Raw genomic sequence first — 14470 nt, 5'->3', positions numbered from 1 at the left:
GAGATCATGGGTATGGTTTCAAGAAGGAACACAAGTACTCAAAGAATCACATGATATGTGGTTCATTACTCACAGCTGTGAAACATGTGGCTTCTCATCCTTGTAGTCTCCCTCTCAACTACCTGTGCATGAATCATGGCTTGGACATACAGTGGGTTGTGGGTCTTTCCTTTATATCTGATTGTTCTTGTTGGGAAAATTCACAAGGACTAAGTGGAAGAAGGACCTTGGAGATATTCAATCAGTGGGTGGTCTGGACTTCAGGCCTCTCCTTATTGATGTCCCTTTATTGACTCCCCCTTATTGACCACAAGGACATTGTGATTTGGAAAGGCTTGCTAATTTTGCATGTCTGGATTAGACAAGTTGGCTAAAATGAATATGATCAGTAGACTTTTGCATTTCTTGTCTAAAGGTGGATGGTTCAACCAGTACTGAGTACATAGGAACATCTTGGTATACAGTTAGTCAATCTGGGGTCAAACATGGAGTCACTCCTGTCAGCTAGGGCCTAGCTAGCCTAGCAATAGTCCAATCCTCACAGATGGACTGTGGTGCATAATATAATTTTATTATACTCTGAGAAATTATCTCAGAGGCTGATTCAGAGAATCTTGATGTAATAGGGTTTTGGTGTATGCCTAGACTGCTTAAAATATCATCATCCTCTTAGAAGATTCTGGGTTCTGCTTCTGGGAGAATGGAGGATGATAGTATGTGTGAATATTTTTTATTGACCTACCATGTGGTTGGGAGCAGTTTTTTTCCCATTGACTGCATGGCTAGACGTCTTAAAAATGGTGAGACTCAGTGGTGGTGGTGGACTTTGGGGCACCTACATCTCAGGTTCTTGCTATATCTTTGAAGTAAATATCTCATTGTAGAAGCAAATCCAATGTCAAGTGATTAAATAGAACTGGGTGCTAAGCACTGGGCTCTAAGAATAGGGATTAAACTGTCAGTGGAGTCTTGAGATGATATAGGAGAGAGATTGTGCAATTTCCTCAAAGTCTTTAGAGAACCCTGAGGGGGAGTAACATGTAATAGGTTTGGTCCTGATAGAATGGTGCCAGTTATGAGAAAATTTGTATTGTGGCCACAAGAGGGCAGTGTAGCCCAAAGGTTTGCTGTCCCATGTGGCACCAGCACCCCACTTCTACCTCTCTCTGTGTTGGCCAAATGACCTTTAACCTGTACTCACCTTGATAGTTGTGTGTGTTTGTGTGTGTGTGTGTGTGTGTGTGTGTGTGTGTGTGTGTTGGGGTGTAGGTGGTAGCCACAGCCCAACCAAATATCTGTGATGCAAATTCTCCCAGGGGTAACCCTGGTATGTTGGGGAGTGCATTTTTGTTAATTGCCTCTGTAGTTTCTTAGAACTTAAACAAAATCAGTCAGTAGTAATGCCACTGATTCTTAAACATAAAAGACCAAACAATGAAGATAGAAATAATAAACATAACATTCACTCAATAGAATGCACGAATGAAAAAGCATTTATCAGGAATTTATTATGTGCAATGTACTGTTCCAGTTACAGAATGCTGGGGATACAAATAGAAAAGTAAGACAGTCTCTGCTCTAAGAGGGTTGTCATTCTAGTAGGGAGAGATAACGCCCAGGAGGTTTCTAGCTATAAATCAGATGGAAAGGTCCCATGATCATTGGGGTTTAAGTGACTAAACAGATGCTTATGTACCCTCTTGAATATTATTTCCCATTAATAAAACCATAATGAATCTTATGTTGAACCATTTGACAATGCCAAGGACAAGGGTGAATTTTTTTTTCTTTCTCTCTCCTCTCTCAAGTCTTTAGTGGCTATGGCTGCTGAGGAGATGGGGGGCTGCATTCAGTTGCAGAGAAGGTTCCGGGTCACATTTCCACAAGGGTTTCTTCCATGCTGAGAGCAGGGCTGTTGGTATGGCAGTAGGGGCTAAGCAAAGCTACCAGTCTTCTGCTCTCAAGATGATAAAGCAAGGACAAGCTCTTTTATATTACAGCCACTCTTGACAGGGTAATAGCACACAATTTATTAACATTACATTTGTTCAATGACATGCAGTTCTCTTATGCCAAAGAACTGAAAGGCTCTTCAGGTTGGCTCTCTGGGCAATGTAGAAAAGCCCATATAGTTCTTCATTCAATAGGCTTCTGCTTTTTCCAATCAGCTTCCAGAAAAGCAAGCTTCTCCAATAAACATAGCTCATAGCAAAACAGAAGTGAAGCCTGTCTTTCTCCCTTTATTTCTCCCTCTTAAACCAAAGAAGAGAAAAGAGAGCGACCAGATGCCCCTGAGAAGTCCTCTCTCTCTTGGGCCCTAGAGAACACCAAACTCAGGCAACTCTGTACCCAGCAGCAGAGTTCAGGTCAGCTTTAGTCATTATCACAGTTAAAGAACTTTCTCAGCTGAACCAACCTTTCTCTATACTGGAAACCTTCCAATCAGCAACATCCCTGCAAATCAGCTGAAGAGGCTGCTAGCCAGCAGTCAGCTGTCTTAGCTAGAGACAGCTTCTGTTGTTTACCTCCTCTGTTTTCTCTCTCTGGTTTCTTGTGACTCCTCCAAGCTTACCTTGATGCTGCTGCTGCTTCCATCTGTCTCTTTCTGTAACTTCTTTGGCTCCTAATGCTTCACCTCAGTATCTCCTCAGAAAGAAGTGACTCATCTCTCACTCGGGATGTGAAACTCAACAATTTCCACCCCTCTGTCAGATGGAGAGTCCTTATATAACTGTCCTAGAGTTTCCAGTTATTTGATTGTGTTTTCTCAGTTATAAACTTCAAAATGCTAAAACAAAACAAAACAAAATGAACTAAAAAAAACCCCAGTCACATACCAATAAGATGGTGGACTGAAATTCCCTGATATCATCCTCTGCCATTGCTTTGCACAAACAGGTCCTCTCATTACATTCAGCTGAGGGACAGTTCTCTATCTGCTCCTCAAAAGAGAATATTTCTTTTCAACATTTTGTTTGAAAGACTCTGTTCTTTATCTGCCCACTTTTACATATGAAAGGGGCTGTTATGAGCTAGGCTTGACTCAGGCCAGTCTTCTGATGATTTAAGTTTGCTGGAAGTTCAAGTCGGAAGGAAATAAGACTTTCATAGGTCATTCAACAGTTAACAAAGGAGAGTTACTTAGCATTGGGAAGATAGTCAATAAGAAAGATGTTGCACTTTGGGGCCATGTCCCCTCTATAGGAAAGTTCCCGTGCTTTCTGGGAAGAGGCAAACATTGTCCTTCCAAGCATCCTTTGGAGCTGGTGCCTTGCATTAAAGAGTTTCAACATGGTCCACGTGACATGAATCTTATATAATCCCAAATTTGTAAGTGAGGATCGCACTTGCCTCTCAAATACAGAGATTTTGCAAATGCAGCAATCAGAAAAGACTAGGATTTTTCTTAGTAAACCTTGTCCCTAGCTCAAGTAAATAGAAATGAGGATGAAAAAAACTAGAATAAAATAGCAAAAGAGAGGGGAAAAAAGAAAAGGAAAATCAGAGCTCCCCATCTCAGAAAAAGAAACTTGGTTCTCACTGAGCTCCCAGGACATGTGGGGCTATACTCACAGGGATGTGGGGTTGACTGAAAGTCATCCCTCCCACCCCATTCTCAGGTGAGAATGTCCTGGGGAAAATTCTTCCCTGAGTCCCTTCAGCACAAAGAGCTGACTGGAGATCTGAATAAAATCACATGTGGGTCACATCAAAATTTCTCTGGGGACCCATGGACCACTAGAATTCCATACAAAATTACCTCTTGGTCAGTATTCCAAAGGACATCTGGAATTTCTCCAAAGGATCCGTGCAATGACACAAGGCAGCCTGAACAGAGTTTGAAGCTTATCCCACTATAGGGCAGGCAGGTGCAGTTTAAAAATAAACAAACAAATAAACAAAAACCCTCAAAACAAAACCAGGTCAGACAGCCCTGAAATTGTGCCAGCCCCCCAAAGGGGATTAAGCAGTCATGGTTCGTTGAAGTCAGCCCCTCAGAGTCTGGTGTAAACTGAGATTATATGTAGGTAGCCATAGATACAGAAAGAAATAGCCTTTTTTTCTCCCAGCCAGTAAGCAATTTGAGGGCCGGACTATTTTCCATTTTTCTTTTATGTTTCTGAACTGCCCAGCATGGTGCCTGACACACAGTAGGCACTTCGTAAATGCTTGCTGAGTGACTGAGTTTAAGTACCGGCTTCGAAGTGTGACAACAGGCAAGGCGCTTAACATAAACCTCCATTTCTTTACTTTTAAAATAGAAATAAGTCATCTCACAGAATTATTGTGAGGAGAGTACTTACAAACGATAAGTGATAATAATAACTGACATCTATATAGCACCTACTATGTGCCAGGTACTCTTTACAATTATTATCTCATTTAATCCCTGGGCGGTAGGTGCTATTAAGATGGAGATCCATTTTTACAGATGAAGAAACTGAGGCAAGTGACTTACCCAGGGTCACCCAGCTAATAAGTGTCTGAGGCCAGATTACACTCAGATCTTTTTGACTCCAGACCTAGTTCTCTATCCATCGTACTACACGGTGTGCGTACCAGGCTCAAAGTGAGGAAGGAAGACCTGGGCTTAATTTCTGCCTCTAACAAATCACAACTGTATGACCCTGGGCAAGTCACTGAACTTCCGGTTATAGTTAGGCAATCAGACAATGTATGCATATATGTGTGTACACATACACAATACACATGTATGTGTATGTACATATACATATATGATATATAACGTGTGTGTCTGTGTGTGTGTGTCTGTGTGTCTGTGTAGAGTGCCTAGCCTGGAGTCAGGAAGACTCATCTTCCTGAGTTCAAATCTGGCCTCAGACACTGACTAGCTGTGAGATGTTGGGCAAGTCGCTTCACCCTGTTTCCCTCAGTTTTCTCAAACGAATTGGAGAAGGAAATGGCAAACCACTCCAGTATCTTTGCCAAGAAAAACCCAAATGGGACCATGAAGAGTCGGATATGACTGACAACAATTAAACAATATATGCAAGTATTTCTATATTTGTATGTTAAATGTTTACCAACACATGTAAACACATATGTAAACATACAGAACAAATACATTGTAGAACAATCACTTAATCTACTTTGGTAGAGAGACTTTCTTCCCTGGGAGTTCCCAATCCCAATGAAGTGATAGGTTCAGACTCTTTGTCACCTTTCTCCCTCTCTCAAGAGGATGGTATGCAAATACGAGTTATTTTTAGAATAGAAATTCATGTAAATTGGTTTGGAGAGAGGTGTTTCTAAGTAGATTTGATGCACTGTACAGATAGTGTGGTTCAACAGAAGATGAATGTGAGCTCAAGTGAAGAATATATTATATTAGATGAGAAATCTGTAGCACCGAGTTGGCCAAATGTTCCAGCTCTGCTCTCCCATAGTATTCTGAATTCCGATGCTGCCATTTGGGTATGTGGTATTCCCTCTCTTTATTATCAAAGAAGCTATGCACAGTGTTTAGTTCAGAAGATTTTTTTCTCCTGCATGTTTTTAGGAGCCAAGGAATGGACTGCAAACTCCATCCCCCTGAGGAATAAACCATTTCAGTCCATGACCTTTTTTCTCTTCTGACATGGAAATTACTGGGAGGAGTGAATGGTCCCTCCTCTGGTTCTCTCAGCCAGGGAAATCTGACATAGTGGGTATTTTTGTTGCATAGCATGTGACCCTTTTGTCCTTCCAGGCCCCCAGTAGATGTAATTATCTCTTCTCCTGTATTAAGATTGATTGCATTCCTAGCATGCCCCAGATAAGCTAGAGAGGAGGATGTCAAAGAGTCTGAGATTGGCAGAGCGTGAGCACTGCTTTATCATAGATCTCAGATATATCCTCAAGCACATTTCACATCTCTTTTTGACTGACATAAGAGATTAGACCAAAATTCCTATGAAAAGCTCCGACACATTAACTGCATGGGGCTGGGTTCCTTATGGAAGAGAGATATGAGTACAGAATGTAATTTAGAGTAAATTGCCATCTTCTCAGTATCTCAGGGAAAAGATATGCAGATTCTCCAAGAGTAACCCTTTTAAAAGAATCTCCCTTTTTTGAACAGCTTTCTAAGACTACGAGCTGTAGAGTAGATGCCAACATGCATTGGTAGAGGTGATGTTCCTTATGCCAATAAAATCACAGGTCCCATTCTAGAAAGATAGATAGGTAGACTTACACACAGATAGATAATGGATAATTGATAGAATCACATATAGATGGTAGATAGATAGAATCACAGTTGGATAGATAGAATTATGTGTAGATGATTAATAACTGATAGAATCACGCCGATGATAGAATCACAAATAAATTGACAGAATCACAGATAGATAGATGGATAGATAGATAGATAGATAGATGGATAGATGGATGGATGGATAGATGGATGGATGGATGGATGGATGGATAGACAGATGGATGGATGGATACATGGATGCATGGATGGGTGGATGGATGGATGGATAGAGAGATAGATAGATAGATAGATAGATAGATAGAGTGATTGGAGTCATGAGTTCAGTACCTGGATCTCAGATCCTACTTAGGATGATAGGTAACATTTACACAGCACTTCAAGTTTTGCAAATTGCTTTATAAATATTATTCCATTTTATCCTCACAACAGCTCTGCAACGTAGGTGCTATTTTGTCCCTATCTTACAGATAGGGAAACCGAGACAGACAGTGGTTAAGTGTCTTGCTTAGGGTCACACAGTATCTTTCCGACTTCAGATCAAGAGCTTTAACCACTGTGCACCCTGGCTTTGGAATATGAAAGACCCAAAGCCAAGATTCCTTTTGATCCCTGGGTTTACAGATTCTGAGGCCAAAGCTGGAGATGGTGGAGACCATGGCTGAGTATCAGAGCCACATGCCTAATTCAGCGACCCTGCAGAGTGATTCACCCAGTAACCATGCTATGTCCTGTGAAGAGCTTTGTGGGTACATCACAAGAGGGGCCCTATAATGTTGGGAAGGATAAATTATCTCTGCCACATGTACTCCCAATATCTGTGCCTCTTATGTGGGAGCTCTATGGGTCTCTGCTCCTCCCACTGACACTGTATATTTGTGAGGGGGCTTGTAAGCTTTAGCTTTAGGAATCTGGATCCACAGACTACCTTCAATTTGAGGGAGTGGTCCCCTTGAGGACCAAACCTGTGAATACAAGTCAGGGGAAGGGGGTGGGAGGTAGTCCAAACAGGCACTACACCATTATTTATCGATGTATCCTAATCACCTTGTTAGACTCTGAACTACCTTTTCCTCTCACAAGAAGAGTTTCACGGATAACTAAACAAACTAAAATTATCTTTCCCCTGGAATTCCTAGACACCAAGTGGCTCCCTGATTTAGGTATTAGTGTCATATTTATTTCATAGAGAAGCAGTTTGGTGGTGCAGTGGCTAAGAATGTTAGTTTTGGAGTCAGGAAGACCTGAGTTCAAATCTAGCCTCAGACACCTACTAGGTGTGTGACACTGAGCAAATACCTCATTCTCTATCTGCCTCAGTTTCCTCATCTGTAAATTGGCAATAATAATAGCACCTACCTTCCAAGGTTGTTGTAAGAATCAAAGGAGATAATAGATGTGAAGTACTTGGCAGACCTTAAAACACAACATAAATAGTAGTTACTATTACTACTGCAGGGGTCTGGAAGAGGAGAAAAGCATTAGATGTTATTATTATGTGTTTTGTATTTTGTACTGGATTTATGAAGGAGGAAAGTATTAATTATAGTCATGCATGTTTGCCTCTTTCTGTGGGAATTGACTGTTATGCCAAGGTCATAGGACTAGAGCTTAGTGTAACAGGACAAGTTCAGGGTAGAGGTAGGTGGGGTTTGCTAGAGGTGAGGGGGGTTCAAGAGCTGAATCTGATTTGGTAAATGCACAAATACTTCCTGACACAGAACAGTTCCCAATATAGCTGCCTTGCAGAGAGGAGGTGGGGGGAGGGAGGGGGGGAGGGAGAGAGAGAAGCAAAGCTGAGGGATAGAACGTTCTTCTATCTCTGAAAACTAGAGAGGTTGGTGCCTCCAGACAGCAGGTTGGAGAGCAGATACATGACGACCAGGTTTGGCGCCTTCCTTTTAAATAAGAAGTTGCCTGTCGCACCATCTGGTGGTCAAGTAGTATAAGATTCAAGTTGTCCTTTTGGTCCATCTCTGGTCCACCATTTCCCCCCAATCATACCATGTCTTTTATAATTCTTTTTCATCACTTCTTATACAATATTCATCAATGGTATTATGATGCAGTCCACTCATGCCCCAAATGTGTCTTTCTGTTGCCCTTTGTGACATCTACAATTTTGATTCTTTTGAAATGATAATGTTGCATGATTTGAAACCTAACAGCCTCATGGGAAATGTTGTCCCTTGAATGACACAGGTATAAGATCTCATTATTTTCTCCTTCCATCTCCCCACTACTTTCCCTCCCCCACATCAGCCAACTCCTTTTCTAAATGCCCCCTTTCTTTTGAGGAAAGCATAATTATTGTAGTCACTCAGGCTCTCAACCTCAGGGTCATCTTCAACTCCGCACTCTCATCTTATATATCCGGTCGGCTGACAAACCTTGTTTTCATCTCCACAACAGCTTTGGTATACTTTCCCTTCTCTCCACTCATGTAATCACGACCCCAGTTCAGGCTTTCAACCCCTCTTGCCCGGTCTATTGCAATAACTACCTAATTGGTGGGCATGCCTCAAGTCTCTCTCTTTTTCAGTTCTTATCCATACCTTTACCCCAGTTATGTTCTTAAGCACAAGACTGATCACATCAATGACCCCATTCAAAAAACGCTTAAATGTCTCCCTATGGCCTTGAGGATAAAAATACGTACTCCCCTGGCATTCAAAGGGCTTCCTAAGCTGGTTCTGGTTTCCCTTTCTCAGCTTATTACACAATACTCCTCTTTGTGCACCTTTTGTTCCACCTGGGCTGTCCTACTTACAAATCTTTATAACTAACATTAGATCTTCTATCTTTATGCCTTTCATAGGCTGCTTCCCATGCCTCACCTAAGAGGTGGAGACCTCTTCGAATCCCTATCTCCCTTCAAAGCTCAGATCCGATGCCAGCTCCTACATGAGGCTTTTTCTTTTCTCCCCAGCAACTAGTGGCCCTGGAAATTACATGGTATTTCATTTGTACATCCTTTCTATTTGTTTATATGTGTTCTCTACATGTGTTCTATATATGTTCCTCTACATGAGGGCAAGAACTGATTAATTTTTTGTCTCTATCCCCAGCCTCACACAGTACTTGGAACTCTCTAGGCCCTTAATACATGCTTGTTGTTTAATTAACTGATTGAAAAAGCCATAAAGACAATTGTGTCTGGAAAAAAAAAACAGAAAGGATGAATAAGGAAAAAACACATAACGGATTAAACTATATTTTCACCAGATGTTAATGCTTATTTGTCCCCTCCTCATCCTTATATTCATTATTTTCCTCCCCTTGTATTTATTTACTATATATTTTGCCTACATTTACATATGTGTACATTGTCTCCCCCGATAAAGTGTAACCTCCTTGAGGACAGAAACTGTTTTATTTTTGTATCACCAGCATTTAGAATCATGCCAGACACACAGGAAGAGCTTTATAAAATGCTTATTGATTGACCAATAGACACCCTGACCAATAGTTGCTTATTTATGTCAATACGAGAAAGCAAAGATCATCTGACTATTATTAGGTTTAAAAATCTCTCTAGTAAGAAGTCCTACCCTTACAGGCACACGTTATCACTTGATTTTTAAACTAGCCTGTGAGATATGTAGGGTGAACATTATTATTTCTAGTCTAAGTGTTCAGAAATCAAGTCTCAGAAAAATTAAATGACTTGCCCAGAGTCAAGGAATCCGTCACTGAATATTTGATCTGAAAGGAATCTTAGAATTTATCTAGATCAATCTCCCTACTGTAAGGATTAGTAAAGTGAATAAAAAGAAAGGATTACCAAAGATAAAAAAGGGAGGAGAAGGACCCATTTGTACAAAAATATTTATAGCAGCTCTTTTTTGCAGTGGCTAAGAGTTGGAAATCAAAGGGATGCCCATCAACTGGGGAATTGGCTAAACTAGCTGTGGCATATGATTGTGATGGAATATTATTGTGCAATAAGAAATGACAGGAAGATGACTTCAGAAAAACCCAGAAAGACTTGCATGAACTGATGCAAAGTGAAGTTGAATGTTGTACATAGTGACAGCAATATTGTACGATGAAGAACTGTGAATGACTTAGCTCTTCTCAGCAGTGCAAGGATCTAAAACGACTAAAAGACTGATGATGGAAAACCCTCTCCACATCCAGAGAAGGAAATATGGAGTCTGAATGCAGATTGAAGTGTACTATTTGCTCTCTTTTTTGTTTTGCTTTGTTTTTCCTTTTTCATCGTTCCTCCCACTTATTCTAATTCTTCTATACAACATGACTCATGTGAAACTATGTTTAATAAGGACATATATGTAGAGCCCATATTAGATTGCATGCTGTCTTGGGGAGGGAGGGGGAGGGAGGCAGAGAAAATTTAAAACTTATGGAAGTGAATGTTGAAAACTAAAAATAAATGAATTAATAAAAAAGAAAAAAGTAAAAAAAAAGAATTATACTTTTATATTGAGGGAATCAAAATATACTTGACATGTTGTGACTGAGGTTATTGGCTATGTCTTGTACATACAAACAGGGTCTCTGACAGCATCTCTCCTCGAGGAAGAGAATAGGAACCTTCTTGCTTTGGGGAAGAGCCATGATGAGGTATAATGGTAGGTCCTTGGGGAGATGTTGGAGCATTGGGTACAAGGTGGCTTTGATTGGCTGCAGCTGCTGAGCCGGAGGCAGCTTCAAAAAGCCTTGACTGGCCTCAGCCAGTCTCCCTCCAGCTGTTCCCTTGGTGGATGTCTGATCTTGGTTTGACTCCTTCTCAAAGAGGTTCCAATGAGAGATAATGCTGGAAGAGGTTTTCGGTTTCTCCTCTGAATCAGCATGTGGCCCCATGAAAGTGGACCTCCGTCCTTTGTCTTGCTGTTTGTTTTAGGTGATGGAGATTTAATCTAGAAGCTCCAATCTTGTGAGTTTCCAAAGATCAAGAGTGTGAGCCTCCCCAGGAATTTAAGATTACAGGAGTCTGGCTTTGTGTTTTATTTTGCAACTAACCTTACATCTATGTCCCAAGCAACAAGAAGTTTTCTCTTGAGTGACGTTTGGAACCCAGCCCAGTAGTAGCTGAGATAAGGATTCATTTAGCAGCAATGCTGCTTTTGGATCTAAACCTGATGAGACAGATGCTATCAAATCCATTCTCCCCCAGAGACCAAAGTGATATAGGGCAGAGTTAGCCTCTAAAGTTGTTGAGTTGGGGGGAAGGAGGAAATGTTTGGATTCTGTAATTGCACATCTTTGAAGTAACTATCCCTTTGTATATGCTAAATGACGTTAGGTGATTAAATGGAACTGTACACTATTCAGTTACTACCACCTAACAGTGGGGGGAACATAACTGCTGGGGTCTTGAACTGATGGATTTAGTGACAGGAAACCCCAAACCCCTCAGGGGTACCCCTAGAACCCTGAGGTGTTGTAGGCCTCAGTTTGGGAGAGCAAAGCCGGGGCATACTCATTATAGCTAGTTATATCAGACAGCGTTTTGTTATGTCCAGTGAAAAAGTCAGCAAGCATTTATTAAGCACTTACCAGACATTGTGTTTAAGGGTTCCTATGTAGCTCCTTTTCTTTTGGAAGACTATAGTGCACAAAAGTTTTGCTCCCCCACCCAAAAAAACATCCCAAGAAGTTACAGTAGCCTTAATGTTTAATTCAGCTAGGAATAATTGAGGAAAGTTAAAAACAACCAGTGGGACTATCTACAGCCAAAGACTGTAACTTCCCAATAGTCTCTTGAATCAACTGTTTGAGTTTGATTTGGAGGAGTCTATTGCTGGGTCTTTCTTTACCAGGCTTAAAGAAATGACCCAGGACACTGCATTTCTGGAGTAACCAACATACTTTCTTACTTTGAAATTTTTTTTTTACTGTTTCAAAGGAAGAACATGGTTGGGCATGTGCAAAAGCAGTCTCATAGTTGTATTCGTCATCTGAAGAAGCTGAGGAAGGCCGACCAATTTAGTCTTACAACAGGATCGAGAAAATGAAGGAAAATTGAGGGTGATGATGAAATGAGTGACAACTAGGCAGGGGTGTGTAATAAAATGATACAAAATGAAGGCATAAAGTTAAGAGGCTGTGAAGGTACAGGTAGTCGTGTTCAGTGGCTAAGGTGTGATTGCAATATTGATATACACACATAAGTATATATTTACCAGTGTTGAAGAAATGATTCAGTACACTGCATTTTTGGCTTAGCCAACACACATTATTACTTGTACACAGAATAATGGACATGTACATAAACACATGTATGCATATACCTACACACAGATACATAATATGTATACATATATGTTTGTATGGACACACAAACACACACTTATACATCTATGCCAATTCACACTTATGGTGTACTTGTGGTAGAGTGTGTGCCAAGTTTATGAGTGAATTTTTTCTCCTTTTCTTATTATATTATTTCATGAAATGCCCTTTACTGAATTAATCATGACCTCTTGTTGATTAGTAAACATATTGGCAGGGGCTTGTGAAGTATGTTTTTCAATAGATATGTTGTGGTGGTTTAGTCATTTCACTCATGACTAACCCCATTTGGGGTATCATTGGAAGAGAAACTAGAGTGGTTTGCCATTAACTTCTCTACCTCATTTTATAGATGAGGAAACTGAGACAAACAGGGTTAAGTGATTTGCTCAGGGTTACATAGCTGTAAGTGTCTGAGGCCAGATTTGAACTCAGGAAGATGAGTCTTCCTGACTGTAGGCCCAACACTCTATCCACTGCTCCACCAAGCTGCTGTAGCATACATAGTAAATGTTTAATAAATGTTTGTTGTGGTGAATTTGCGCATGTGGCTGCAATGAAGAGTGTATCTTTAAACTGCTTTCAGTTTACCTTGCATCAGAGTAAGAGAGAACATATTTCTCTGTCACTGAAATAGTAAAAACCCCTGGAAAGCTTCTCCCATCTTTTTTTTCTTTCCTTGATTTCTGCAAAGGGTAGGTGTTTTGTGCCTACACAACTATGATCTGTTTTCCCATCACTTTTATCTCTAGGGCATAGGTAGCCAAAGCTGCCTCCCCTATCTCACATGACCTAACAAGGCTGACCATCCAGTTGGGGTTAGTATCACTGTCCTAACAGTTTCCACAAGGTCTTGCTCACTTTCATTATTTATGTTTTTTTTTTCCCAGGTTGAGTCTCCTGGCTGCCCAACAAAGCAATGCATTGAGATCTTAGGTAGCAGGGATTCTTCATCTGGGGTGCACAGATAGATTTAAGGAGTTCTATGAACTTGGATTGGAAAAAAAGTTATATCTGTACATCTTTTTTATCATTTATCATTTATTTTTATTTTTTGTCATATCAAAAATCAAAAAATATTTTTTATTATTTTTGTCATATATTGATTTTATCATTTATCATTTAATTAAATATCATTTTTGTGGTAATCCTATGTATTCCATTTTATGAATTTAAAAACATACTTCTGAGAAAGGATCTGTAGGCTTTACCGGATTGTAGAAAAATCCATGATACCAAGAAAAAAAAGATGAAGAAACTGGTATATAGCTTCTATTCTTGTGATTTAAAAAATATCACATGAATGAGTGCAGTGAACCACTTGGACAGAAAGATCCTGCTTTTTCAAGTACCTTCATTTGTTCCTTGTGCTAATTCAAAAAGCTTACCTGGTGATCATTTTTCAGCTCCTACCCATCTCCCTGAGGACACATAAGGCAATGACAATCATCCTTCTCTTAGTGGGGTAACTCCAAGCCTTTGTCTTCCTATAGCTGTCTCTGTCATTAACCATGAAAGAGTCTTAAGCTAAACAGGATTAATAAAATGGATCCTGGGCTGGTTCTCCACCAAACCTCTCATGTGTCATTTATTTGTGATAAGAATCCATTTCTGTGGATAAAATACCTCTATCAGGGAAGTGTTTGCCATGTCTTCACCTATATTGGGTGGTATTGGTTCATACTCAGTGCATTGCGGAAGCCTGGCAACGTCTTGGCTGGAAGGGCTCTCTTTGATATGCACAGCTAGGGCAGAGCCCAGATGGTGTGGTAAAATGAGCATTTTTGCTGAGTTGTCCCCAAATTCACCCTAAAACCTTTAAAAAGTACGTCAAATCAAATTCTAAGTAGGGTAACCAACAAAAAGTTACAATAAGTCATTTTAATACCTTGGGATAGCTTAGGAGCTCAGAGAAGTCTATGGACATTGTAGTGGGGGCTAGTTGGGAGCACAGCAGGGCAGAGCCATGGGCCTTGGAGGTAGCCATAGTGGCAGCAG

The sequence above is a fragment of the Trichosurus vulpecula genome, chromosome 6, assembly GCF_011100635.1.
Source record: "Trichosurus vulpecula isolate mTriVul1 chromosome 6, mTriVul1.pri, whole genome shotgun sequence".
Lineage (NCBI taxonomy): Eukaryota > Metazoa > Chordata > Mammalia > Diprotodontia > Phalangeridae > Trichosurus > Trichosurus vulpecula.
Note: the sequence above shows the minus strand (reverse complement) of the source record.